Genomic DNA, 14,300 nt, shown 5'->3' on the forward strand with positions numbered 1-14,300 from the left:
GAGGGCTCGTGGTCGCGGGTGGGTGTTGCTTCCTTCTCCAGGAGGGGCTGAGAGTTAGGGCTGCCTGTCCTGCGTGGTGCCGAGAAACAGAGTGTCCGGTGGCGTGCCTCGCCTGCCCCGATTGCTTTGGTTTGAAGATATGGTAATGAAATGTTTGACTCCACTAACAGCCTCCTCCTTAAAATCGGATCAGTTAAAATAAAAGTACGAAAACCCATCCTTTTGCCCTTTGAAAAGTCATAAAAATGATAACGATTGGACAACAAAATCGTCCTTGAGTATGTTTACACGTTTTCCTTTTGAAGTATAGTAACGCTTCTATATTAAAAAACAAAACACTGCTGTCTGTAGTGATGGAAAGTCGGCCTTCCAAAGATAGATGGAAGTGCCAGCACTCACCGTGTAGTTGAAACCCCGATTTCAGGGAGTCAGTATGTTCTTTAGAATAATTGGTGGCGGGTCATGAACACTGGTGATGTGTAAGTGTGTGGGAATGTCACAGTGAAACCCATTAATTTGTACAAATGATAGGTGTTAATTATAATAAGAATAAACAGCTGGGTCCTAGAATATGTCACAGAGGTGAGAAAGCCACTTAGCAACCCAGTTTTGCCTGAAAATTTACCCTTTAGTGTTCTGATTTAATGTATATGTGCCCCCCCCTTTCTGTCATTTTTTTTTTTTAAATTGTATGTATGTTTGTTTTACCTCCCGGTATGGCTGTGCGTTACATTCATGCACTGCCTTTAGAGGCCATAGAGAAGAAAGTGTCAGGATCCCCTGGAACTGGAGTTAGGGAAGGCTGTGAGCTTCCATGTGGATTCTGAGAAACAGAGAACCTCTGGACTGCTGAGCCATCTCTCCAGTCCATCTGTGAGTCTTTTTTTTTTTTTTTTTCGAGACAGGGTTTCTCTGTGTAGCTTTGCGCCTTTCCCAGAACTCACTCTGTAGCCCAGGCTGGCCTCGAACTCACCATCTGTGATTCTTAAGACTGAGAAGTTCACATATGCACAAAATCTTAATGTAGAGTAGAGATCAGACAAGACACGTGTCTTTAAGTGTATGTTGCCTGGCAAATTGAATGATATGGAATAAAAAGTAAATACTGAAAACAAAAAGTTATGTGAAGAAGGCTTGATTGTTTCTGGTACCCAAAAGCCAAACCTGTCTTCTGAACAGTGGTACGTGAAATGTATTAGATCCACGGAGTGGGTAATAAAATGAGTAAGAGTGTAGACTCTGGGGAGAAGCTGCCGAGTTAGGAACATACACACGCACACGTAACTGTAGAGTTCGTGACAAGTCATCATAAACCTTGGCTTCAAAAGTGAAAATAAGCCAGGTGTAGGGGAGCAGGCCTTTAATGCAGCACTTGGGAGGCAGAGACAGGCAGATCTCTAGGAGTTCGAGGCCAGCCTGGTCTGTTGAGTTCCAGGACAGCCAGAGCCAGATAGTGAGATCCTCTCAAAAAAAAAAAAAAGAAAAGAAAAAAAAGAAACACCCCCCCCCCAAAAAAAAAAGAAGGTAAAAATAATGTTCATTCCTCCCTTGTAGGGCTGTTAGTGGGACTAATGAGAAGACACTAAAATCATCCTCCTCACTTACAGGTTCTGGGTTGGTTAATGCTCCACATCAGTCGATCTTTGTAGCACTTTCCAGATCATTCAAGAACAGGGTCAGAGTGGTGAGCATTTTAGGATACCTAGCATCCTAGCTGAGATCCAGTGGGTGAGGCTGCCTATTTAAGTACATATTGTAAACAGAATTCCCTTCTAAGCCGTTTGGTGCCCCACTATTCACGTTATTGTACTTTTTTTGTTGTTGGTGGTGATTTCACCATTTGATGGGCCAAGGACCCTCTGTCCTACTGAGGCCTCCTAAGCACAGGCTTTGATGCACCTTGTCAGGAAGACGAGAGACCTGTGGCAGGCATGAGTGCTGTAGCTGTGCATTCAACCTTAACAGTCAACACAACACAAAGAAAGCAAGGTTACATCATGAGCAGCCGACCATGTGAGACCAGAGTTTCTCACGGACCCAACTGACTCTGCTCAAGAACAACAGCTCGGCATTTCCCAATGCAGTGTCTGTGGTGACTTTCCTGGACATAAAGGACCCAAATAGCAAGATCTGTGTCTGGAAACATAACAGGGCTGGCACTCACCCACTGCTGAACCACTGTTGGTGTTTATCACCGTGGTACTAGTTCATCACATACATATCCTGCTCTGGGGCCCTGTGTCTCTTCATGTTGGAGTGAATTGCCCAGGAAACATCAGCTTCCATTCTCCTTCCTTATTTTTCTGTCCCCAAACACAGGGTTTTCCAGGGGCAGTGAAATCCTTGCTTTCCAAGCCCAAGACAGCCCAGGTGCAAAATAAGGTTCCGAGTGGAGAGAGGCTGGACCCCCTGGGAAAACAAGGCCTACCTAGGCACTGAGATAAGCTCCTGGCTGTTCAGCCAGTTTTGGTGGTATACACCTTTAGTTCCAGCATTTGGGAGAGGGAGAGACAGGTCCTGTGAGTTCAAGGTCAACCCCAGCTACACAAAAGATCCTATCTTTTAAAAAAAGGAAAGAAGGGCGGAACTACCTAGGCACGAAAAGACATGGGACCCTGTGTGCCACCAAGACAATGGCATCATCTGGAAAGACTCCACACTGTATGATGTAATGTGACATTCCAAAAAGGTCAAACTAGGCACTGGTTTCTGAGATAGGGGTGGTGTGTGTGTGTGGATGAGCCAGAGGAACACAGAGGTCTCCCGGGACAATGGAATTGCTTCTGGGCACTCTGATGATGGACACATGGCAATGTGCATTTGTTCCAGCCGGCATCAGATGCAGCACCAAATGTGACTCTGTTAATAGACAATGAACTATAACAGAAACGTGCAAGTTGGCTCACCAGGAGTAGAATACCCACCATCATAATTAGGGTGAGGCTATTGGGGGGAAGGCAGATGGGAGGGGAAGTATGTGGGGCCCTTCTGTATCCTGCCTGTTAATGCTTCAAACTACTCAAGAAGATGGAGCTGTTTCTATGAAATAGTGATCCCCTCTCTCAGCTGGGACCACCACTACAACAAAGCTAACAATTGGGCCTCAGGGCCCTGGGGATGGGGGAGTCGGGGGCACTCCAGGAGAGATCAGCTGTGGAAGAGGGCTGACGTGAGAGGAGCTGGCACACTGGGGTGCAAGGACAAAGTACCCGGCTTTTGTTGGCACTAAGAGAACAAGGGTGAGTGAGAGAGGAACACGGGAAGAATCGGGCTGCTGAGGGAGCCGTGGAGACGTGTTTCGGGTTCTGAACCATGCCCTCTGTAAGAGGCACGGGGAGCAGCTGAGCTCAGAGCTTAGCATAGAGGTGGCTTTGCTTTCTGGGACGCTCGCTTCAGCTCAGGCACGGAGGGTAAGTCCTGGACCCAGAAATGGCCGCTCTGTGGCCTGTCAGATGCCGGCGGAGACCAGAGGAGGGCCACAGAAGCTCTGATGAGAGTAGCCTGCAGAAGGCAGAAACAAGCGGATTCTGCACATGGAGCTGGGCACTTGGGCCCTGTCGGGTGGGGTGGTGATGAGGGTACAGAGGGAAGGGTAGGGCTTGTGTCAGATGAGCCAAGGGTTTGCCCTTGCACGCAGCGTCCACACACAGACGGTGTGACAGGAATCCTGGCAAGAGGCCTGGAAGTGAAGGACCTCCCAAGAGGCCGTGGGTGCAGAGAAGGGGCCTTTGGTGTTCGGACACAAAAATGAGAACAAGGGTGAGAGAGGAGCAAGAGGGATGTGACCAGTGACCCGGCCTGGTGAGGCAAAGGGCTGGGTCCTGTTTCTTTCAGTAGGTCTGGTTTCCAGAGGCCAGTGAGACCTGGAAAAGTACAGTTGAGTTTTGACATGACTCTAAGGCAGCAGTTGTTAGTTCTACTTCAGGGTGCCTGTGGATCATCGCTCTGCGGCCAGAAGCCCTGGCAGTTTGCTTGTGGGTGGTGCCGAGTGCCTGAGCTGAGCTTCCCTCCATGTTTTCTGAGCACAGGAGCTGTTGAAGAACAAGTGTGATCGGCTCTTATAGAAAATACCAGCTCTTGTGCTTTGCTGATGCAGGACAACCCAAATGAGGCACCACGGTGACGTGTGGGTGTACCTGTGGCCTTTACAGTTTCCATACCTCAAAACCCACCACAAGAGAAAATGCCTTCCCCAAACCCTGTCTCCAGACAGCCAGCAGGAAGCACCCAGTGCCTCCGTGACAAACTGCTCCTTTCTTTCCCGTTCTGATGGCATCTAGTGGTGGCAGCTGTGGCAATCACAGCCACGCTGTGCCTTGTGGCCGATGCCCTTCTATGAATGTCCAGTTGAGGCCTGCATGAAACTCTTTTTCTAGTCCTTGAAAACAAATTCATCTTCATTAGTTGATTCCTTAAACTATTAAGCCAACTACCAAGTTTTGGGTGTGGCTTGCTTATGAGCAAAAGTAAGTTTATTCCTGTCATATCCTGGATTCTGTGGTTATAGTCACATTGTAATCAGTTCATGGAAATGTGATCAGCATTACACGGTTGGATTAAAATGCCCCAGGGAAATGGCAACAGCCAGTGTGTCAGCCAGTGTGTAATTTGACCTCATTAGAAGTAAGAGAATCGTAGGCTGGGTGTGTCTCAGTTGACAGAACACTTCCCTAGTGTGTACTAGGCCCTGGGTTCAATCTCTAGTGCTGCATACACCCAAGCACAGGGACACATGCCTATGATCCCAGCACTCAGCACATGCAGACAGGTGGATTAGAAGTTCGAGGTCATCCCTGGCTTAATGTAGTGAGTTCAAGGCCAGCCTGAGATCCAGGATCACACACACACACACACACACACACACACACACACACACACCCCAATAAAAAGAATAACAGTGGGGCTGGAGAGATGGCTCGGCGTTAAGAGCACTGGCTGCTCTTCCAAAGACCTGGGTTCAATTCCCAGCACCCACATGGCAGTTCACAACTGTCTGTAACTCCAGTTCCAGGGGATCTGATATCCTCAAACAGACATACAGGCAGGCAAACCCCCAGTGTGTGTGTGTGTGTGTGTGTGTGTGTGTGTGTGTGTGTGTGTGTGTGTGTGTGTGTGTAAGAATAACAGGGTCTTGTCTTTCAGAGATCAATTGGTTAACATGTACTTGTATATGCAGCACTGGATTCAGAAAAGAAAATGATGTCATTGCTCTTCAAGAGTTTATTGACTGACTTTGAAGATCTGATGAAAGATGAACAAAAGCAAGCCTACCTCTGCATACAACACCCCACCCTTGCCAGCGGCCTGCGACCACCCACTACCCCCAAGCCTGGCTGGAAATGCAGCCGCAGGTCCTGCCAGCCCACTGGGTCCTAACCTCAGCAAAGGACCCAGGACTCCAGCTGAAGCTCCGGGTGTTCACAGAGAGACGGAGGGAGGAGACTACAGCCTCTTTTTATTCCAGGCAGTCTCAGAAGGTACTCGAACAAGGACATGGCTGCCAAGTTTCAGAGACTCGCCTGCACCCTTCTGATTTCCCTTCCTCTCCCCACGCCTCTTCCTCCGAGAAAATCCTTACCTTCGGGGCTCTTGCTGACCTCTCCTTTACTACCCAGGCGGAAGAAGCTATGACAGACCCTACTTACAGCCGAGGCACGGTAGCATCCCTCCTACAGCAGAATGGGAGGTGGGCACAGGGGAGCCCTTGGAAGCTCACAGACTAACCAGCATGAGATAGGCAGTGGTGAGCACTGGGAGACCCTTCTCGCGTAAGGTGGAAGGTGAGATCCAGCACCCACATACACACGGTGACATGTATGTGCGCACACATGTAAAGGAAACCATCTGAACTAGCGGCAGGTGAACGTCACGTTCCTCTTAATATGAGGTGGTTTGTGGTAACTGAAAGCCAGGATGAACCGGGATCTGTGCACAGTTTCCCGGACTGCCTGCCCGGTGATCCCCTGCAGCTTCTGTATACAACTGGTCTGTTTCCCAGGCTCTCCCCAGGACAGCACAGTGTGGGCACAGAAATCATCTTCCCACAGCCTGCCTGGTATCTCCGCCGTATACCATGTCATAAGTCACCCTTTTTGTATTATTTCCTAGATGTAAGTTTGGATATAAGTTTTGCAGCGAGCTAAAGCCGTGGACCCTTGCCCGGCACTTCCTCCTCGAGAGGGAACGTGCTCTTGAGGACAGGCCCCTCCATTTCAGGTGACATCTTTCCCACTGTGTTTTTCTCTTACTATCTTCCTACACTCCAGCAGTCCTGTGATGTAGGTTTTCCACAAATATTTTTTAGTGCATGAATAAGCAAAGAATTGTAACCCCAAAAGTTCACTGAAATTATCTTGTCTCCCTCATTCTTTTTTTTAAATATTTTTATTTTATAATTAATTTAATTTTACCTACAGCCACGGATTCCCCTGTCCTCCCTCCTCCCAGCCCACCCTCATTCTTTTGAACAAGCTAAAGGCCAAGGACTTTGCTAATGACATTCTCCAAATCCTGTAGCTGGCTAGGAGCCTAGCACAAGACCCTCAGATTAACCAGCCCTTTGTAACCAAAGCCTTTTCTTCACGGACTTGGGTGGGAGGTGGCTGAGGACAAGACCCAAAGCCTCCTCCCACCACCCACAGGTCTCACTGCAGATGCTGATGGGGATGAAGGGCATGGAGCAGCCCTCCCTTAACCATTAAGAACATTTGAGGCCACTTGTGAATCACCTGCTGAGGACTTGACTGAAAGCAAAAATCAAGGTCCTCTGCTAGTCCATCTTTGCTCTTGTCTTATTGTCTTGAACCTACTTAAACCTAAGAGTTGAGATTGACAAAGGTGAGGCTTTTGTCCCAGGCTGTCATGTTCACAAGGAGGACATTGTAGAAGGAGACTGTTTTTGAAGATTTTATGTTCTTTACCACAACTGTCCCAGTAAACAATGTTCTGTTGGCCACCACCTCAGAGTTCAAATTTCGTGATGCCACAAGGTGGCACAATTGCTACAATAGCTGCAGGCTTTATTGACACGTGTTTTATGGCAAACAAAATATTTAATTGATTGTGGGGCTCGGTAGTAGACCTCCATCTAGCATGAGCAAAGTCCTGGGTTCAATCCTGGGAACTCTAAAAAGTCTTGAAAAATTTAGGGCTGAGGATGCTGGAAGAGTATTTGCCTGACATGTGAAGCTGTGTGCTCCAGTCCAAGTACGACAAAAAGAAAAGCCTCATATACACATACATATGAGGATATAGATACACACACACACACACACACACACACACACACACACACACACACACATGCACACGATTATTAAGCCAGAGAAGTCAACTAATCTGTTCCTGCCTCCTTTCCTCCATCCCTCTCTTCTCTCCCTCCTCTCTCTCCATCTCCATTGCTGTTTGTCCACGGCCTTGCAGGTCTGCTCATGGCCTGATGTACAGGTGTCCATGTAAACAGAGGGAACAGAGTGTCCGGGGTATCATGCCTAGCCTGGAGAGACGCCCTGTGCCCCGGGATGGCCTGGAAGAATGGATTCTTGTTAACTCCAGCCAGGCGGGAAATGCAGGTTCTGCTGCTGTTAAGCAACTTGAGCTAAGAACCAGGCGAAAAGAGGCAAACACGTTAGCTAATGTGACTTTGACAAACAGTCAGAACTTTTTACCTTGGATGAGTGCTCTGCCCCTGAAACTTCATGAAATTAAAACTGGAAACTAGCTGGATGTGGAGGCGCACGCCTTTAATCCCAGCACTCCGGAGGCTGAGGCAGGTGGATCTCTATGAGCTCAAGGCCAGCCTGGTCTACTTAGTGAGTTCCAGGACATCCAGGGATATGTAAAGAGGCTGCCTCAAAAACTAAATAAAAATAAAACTGGAAACTAATTTATAACATTGCTTAGGGGCAAGGAAAGTAGATTCTGGTCATAAAGAGCTGGGTTCAACTTTGAGCAGACTACACAAAGTGACCATATAGAGGACCTCAGACAGAATTCTAGCTCCCTGCACCTTGAGCTCTTGATCTGTAAATGAGAAACATTAGGGGCAAGTCAGTTCCCAGAATATTTGATGTCATGATTTTGTTTGTTTTTTGTTGTTTTGTTTTTGTTTGTTTTTTGTTTTTTCGAGACAGGGTTTCTCTGTATAGCTTTGTGACTTTCCTGGAACTCACTTGGTAGTCCAGGCTGGCCTCGAACTGACAGAGATCCACCTGGCTCTGCCTCCCGAGTTTTGTGGGATTTTTTTTTGTTGTTGTTGTTTTTTGTTGTTGTTTTTGTTTTTGTTTTTTTGTTTTGTTTTTGTTTGTTTGTTTTGAGACAGGGTTTTTCTGTGTAGTTTTGGTGCCTGTCCTGGATCTCGCTCTGTAGACCAGGCTGGCCTCAAACTCACAGAGATCTACCTAGCTCTGCCTCCCAAGTGCTGGGATTAAAGGCGTGCAACACCACTGCCCAGCGATGTCATGATTTTTTGATTATTTGTCTTTGTCCCTTATGGGGTATCCCTTCAAAATCGTTTTAGAATTGCAGAACCAGTGGTGTTTGCTTATAGCTTTCCTTAACTTCCTGAACAGGTAGTCGTAGCTCGCCTTAGCAAATAACAATGGTAAACACCAGGAAGGTAACAGAAACACAAGTACTGGGTAATCCACAGACCTCATATCTCCCAGATCCCACCCCCACACTGCCCCTAGTTATCATGTCGCCTTGGTGCCCTCCGTCTGTGGTAGAGCCATGGCCAGTTCTTCCACAGACTCTCCCCATGCCTCCTGGGGTGCTGGACAAATGTTGTTTCTCATACTTCTACCATCAATAGATGATTCTTGGTCATACTATTTCTGTAGTGTCTGCCTAATGGTAGTGTTATTTATATTGTTTATTATGCATTTATTCTTTGGGATTCTGTAATGAAGAACTATTCCTTCTACTCCTTGTATTAACTCAACTATTCACTTACTCATTTGTATGACTGTTAACTCGTGGGTATTTATTTTATCCAATGGGTGAGTAGTCCTTGCTATCCCAATTCTATTTTATTTTTGCTCAGAATGTCTTCACAAGTACCTTGGGTTCTGTGTTAGTTTTTGACAAAACGCTCAAGATAAAAACTTAAAAGGAAGATGTTTGTTGGCTGGTGATTTTAGGTCTGGTCTGACTGGGTGGTCTCGCTTCTTTGGGCTTGCGGCGGCAAAAGGACATAAGGTGGGAAGCACATGATGGAGCAAAAGCTGCTCACCTCCTGGCAGCTGACGAGGAGTTTGGGAGAAGAAAAGGTCAAGATCTCAGCCCTTTCAAGGGTTTGCTACCAATGACTTTACTTCCTTCCAACAGACCCTACCCATTAATGGTTGCACCATCTCCTGGCCGTGCCACAAGCTGGTGACCAAGCCTTTGGGACATGTAGTGGGACATTTGACCTGGAAGTACTACCCCTAGTGAGGCTTCTGGTAACTGCCACACCTACCTATGACCTGCCCCTGGGGCAGGGCCAAGACAAGGGCCCTTCAGACCCCGCTTTCTTGGTTCCTTGTGATCCTGGATGGTAGACCGAGCAGAGTCTTCCAGAGAACACCGCTGGACTGCACCTCACCTTTCCCAGATACTGTAACCAACCCCTTTACTGACTGTAAGTTACCCCAAAATAAACCTCCTTTTTAACTATGTGGAGTTGCCTTGGAAATTCCCCACATTAGACATGGTCTTTGGAGAACATTGCAGATCCAAACCATATGGGGGCCTCTTCGGGCTCACTGTAGTGTTCTCTTCCCACTGGCCTCCTCATCATCTGAGTGCTTTATGAATCTCTGTCACCAAATGCTAAGTTCATTTTGCATCCCTCCCTGCCCTGAATTCAGTTCTTTTCTGACAAACCCTATGGAAATTCATGTGCTCGCACATGCTCATGGAGGCCAGAAGAGAAGACACTGGATTTCCTGGAGCTGGAGTTACAGATAGTTATGAGCTAGCACCTCCCCTCCCCTCCATGGGTCCAGGGAACTGAACTGGGTTCCCTGCGAGAGCAGCAAGTGCTCTTTGCTACTGAGCCGTCATCTCTCCCCGGCACTAGACCTTGTAAACTCACAAGCCCCAGGAAACTCCAGATGATCCTGTAGCTATTCCTGCCCAGGCCCCCGATGCTCAGCAGGCCTACTGCGCAGTCTTTCAAGGAAGACTGCTGTGACTGGCACATACACCCTTGTCACATCCCCTTCTGACTACAAAGGCAAGTTGTTCCGCTTGCTTTGTGAGCCCGCCGGAAACACTCTCCTGTGCTGCCCCTGATGTTGCAGTTCTGGTCCCGATGAGAAGTTCCTCTTGAGTATGTTTCTCTTGAGTATGTTTTCTTGCCTACTTCCGACCTTTCTTTCCCCTTGGTAGAGTAGGCTGATCCGATGAAAAGAGGGAGAGGATATCACACAGAGCAGCAGAGCGCAGCGCCAGCAGAGACAGCGAACAGCGATGTCCCCAGGGCAGCTAAGTTACAGAGTGGCCGGTGCACCCATGATGGCAGCAGAAGGCTGTGAAGAGCTGAAGACAAGACACTGCAGCTGTGGCTGCTAGAAGAGGTTGTTCCAAGCAGCTTTCAGGGGGGCAAAGGTCTCAGACGTCCTTGATCATAGAGCCGTGCCACCAGCTGCCACCAAGGGGCTAGGACCCCAGCATCCTGAGAGCCACTAGAGAACGGAGGATTTAGCACAAATTGTGAAACCAAGTAAACAAAAGTACATACCAGAATGGGATGAAGATCAATATGAACCTGTGACTAACTATTAGAAGGTCCCTTTGGGGACGGGGAATAGCTCAATGGTTAGTGCTTATCTTGCAAGTCAGAGCCTCAGAACCCATGCAAGAAAGCCTAGGGTGCCATATATTTATAATTCCTGTGCTAGAGAGAGAGGGAGACAGAGACAGAGACAGACAGACAGAGACAGACAGACAGACACACACACACACACACACACAGAGCTTGCTAGTCAGTGAGCCTAGCCTTCTGAGGACAACACTGGCTGTTGTGCCCTAACCTCCACATGTGTACGTCCCCACAGAAGTCCTTTTTGGCTCCATCTACTGGTACATAAGAAGCAGAGCACCTCTGTTGCATGAGTGTGTCCTCTGGTTTCTAACACCATCCCTCATAACCAGAGTCCCCTGGCAGTGTCTACATGTCAGGAACTGGGGACGAATAGGAGTCAGGAGGAATCTTGTACCAGAAAACATGGAAGCTTTCAGAAATCAATGCGTTTATGTCGAAAGGTTATCTTTTAAGGTATTCCCAGAGGCTAAAGGCATGGCACTAGAGTGCTCCCCAACCCCCGCCGAACCCCTTCACAAAATAATGCTAATAAGTCTAATAGTTTGTGGGAGCCCACGGAACTTACTCAGGGCCAGAGAATCTGAGCTTGCTTTACCCAGCAGGGCTGCATAAGGGGATGATTTGACCAGAGGCGTGGTTACCAGGTGTTTGGAAGGGTCTACACTTGGCTGTATGGTGTGCTTTGATCTAGCAAGGGGGAGGTCTTTTGTCTCTCCCCTTGGCATGTTATAAAAAGCCCTTTTCAATAAAGGATGAGGCTGTTGGTATTGACCCAGGTCCTCCCGAAGCTATCCTGTGTTTCTGTCGTTCTCCTCATCAGCTCGGTCTCTCTTTCTACCAGATATTTTCTTACCCCTCTCTCCTCCACCTAAGAACCCTAGAAAAGGTGGGAAAAGTAGGAGCTGGACTCCCACAGTCTCCCACAAGTTAACGGAAACATTAAATCTACACACGTTTGTGAGTCTGTGCCATGATTAAAACATAAAGATATGTAAAGCCACTCCCTTTTCAGTGGTGGCCGAAGGCTGTCATGTCTCAGATGGATGGTCCTCTCAGAGCACCAGAGAATGAGCAGCTCTGCCAGGGGACTGAAGAACAGTGAGGTTTGGTGCCTGTAGGCCATGGAATAGGTGGGTAAACTGAGGTAAGGTGATTGTGAGCTGCCTAGGTTTCATAACGAAAGGGTCAAAAGAGCCAATCCAGTATTGTTACAGCCACCCAAACCAAGGCAACATCCAGTGAGTCCCCTCTTCCAACAGCCCTTAGGGTAAAACCAGCTCTGTGATTTCTAACCTTGATGGCTCCTCTCCATAGACCTCTAGTCTGTGATGCCCTGTCCCCAAGATACTAACCTGCCCAGGCTGGTCACGCCTACTCACCTTCACTTGTGACGCTGCAGTCTAGGTGTCTATCAAATGTCTTCTTAGCAATCCAATGCACTGTCACTGTTCCCAGGCATCATGTCATTGTGTTCACGCCCTCATTACTGTCTGTAAACGCTTCACACTCATCTAGACAATGCCTGAGAAATCCCAGGTACAATGGAAAGTCAAAAAGTCTGCCCTGAGCTTCTGAATGACAGCTGCTTCCTGAGCAAGGTGTGGAAGGGGCAGAAGAAACTGAGCGCTGTGACCTAAAGCCAGCCGAGGTCAGAGAATTATGAAACAAAAGACCATTGATTTCTCCAGAACAGGCAGCCATGCGGTTCACCCCCCGGGGCGGACTCCCACTGTGTGGGCTGGAGATTCTTGGTTATACAGGAAGATTTCACAATTGTCACCTCTGCCCCAGAACTCACCACGAGAAAATTGCTCCTGGAGGTGAGACCAAGGTGGCACGAGAGTTTTGACAACTGAATTAATATCCTCTTAGATGCTAGTCGCAGCTGAGTCTATTTTGCTATTGGAAATGAAAAATACTTGTAGCCCTTATTTTTAAGTCATGGGATAATGTAATTCGTGATTTAAAAAGTTTGTTTATAAGGCAAAGGTAGGCAGATCTGAGTCCAGCCTGGTCTAGAGTGAGTTCCAAAACAGCCAGGGCTACACGGAGAAACCCTGTCTCGAAAAACCAAAAAAAAAAGTTTGTTTAGTTGGACTTTTGATCAGTTTTAAGTCAGCCCAGCTGTTTGCAGTTTTACCCTGCAGCCTTTCCGTGAATGCCCAGCCTCTCACAACAGTGTTTTATCTGCCTGTTCTCTGACACACCACAGTGCTGGGGCCACAAGCTGTACTGGAAAGGTCGGAAATCACATACTTTCCGAATCAACTGACCAGAAACCAATCAAATGCAGTGATTTGGGCTCCACCAAATATATATAAAAACAGGAGCCCCCAGGGCTGGTGGTCACCATTTCCAAATCTTTTTTGTTGGTTTGGTTTGGTTTTTTAGAGGCAGGATTTCTGTGTGTAGCCCGGGCTGTTCTGGAATGCACTCTGAGGACCACGCTGGCCTCAACTCAGATCCACCTGCCTCTGCCTAACCCTCAGTGCTGGAATTAAAGGCGTGTGCCAACACAGCCTGGTCTAAATCTTTTTTTTTTTTTTAAATTACATCCTATATATTTATTTCATTATTTGTGGATGTGCACACACACACACACACACACACACACACACACACACACACACACACACTATAGCTCAAGTGTGGAAGTAGAAAACAGTTTCCAGGAATCAGTTCTTGCTACCGCGTGGGTGCCAGCAATCAAAGTCAGGTCTCCTGGCTCGACAGCAAGTACCTTCATGTGCTGAGTCTCCTCACCAGCAAAGAAATCTTTATTTCCTCATCTGGGTTTCACAAAGAACCTTTTCGTGAGAAACCTTCGCAGAACTATTGGCTTGCTTTAGGGACCCGGCTGGGTCTCATCTGCTGCTGGGTCTCTGCAGCTCTTTGTCTTCAGCTGGACTCTTCTTCATGGTTACCCTGGGGAGCTGGTCAGTCTTCCTGATGGAAATATGAAAAATCTTGGGCTCTCTCCTCAATGTTCAAGACTATTCAGTCAGAACTTTCCCCAAATGTTGAAAGAACAAGATTCAAATCCACAGAAACTGGGTGGCTAACTCCTGGGGATCAGAGGCCCAGGGAAGGCCATGGTGGTTATTCTGTGACTGCACTTTACATAATAAAGCAGAGAAACACTCCATGGCTCCCAGGGCTGGCTCTCGGGTGTCTGTTAGAAAGGGTCCCTGACAGGCGAGCACTGGACCGTTCCCAGGGGGCCCCCTGGCTGTGGCTACAGATGCAGCTTGGCAGTGGGGAGCCTAGAGTGGAGTCTCTGGCTCTGCCAGGTTATCAAGTATTTTGCAACTTCTAAGCCACCATCATCCCACCCCACCCCACCCTCACCAAAGAACAGTCTACTTCTTCAGAAGACTGTGAGGCCTAAGAGTGAGAACAGGGACTCGGGCGTGTGCATTGTGAACAGCTGGGGCTGAAGGACTCTCCAAAGGGCACCCCCTCCAGCTCTTCATTCCCTCAGGTCACATCA

This window comes from Peromyscus leucopus, chromosome 8a, assembly GCF_004664715.2.
Source record: "Peromyscus leucopus breed LL Stock chromosome 8a, UCI_PerLeu_2.1, whole genome shotgun sequence".
Lineage (NCBI taxonomy): Eukaryota > Metazoa > Chordata > Mammalia > Rodentia > Cricetidae > Peromyscus > Peromyscus leucopus.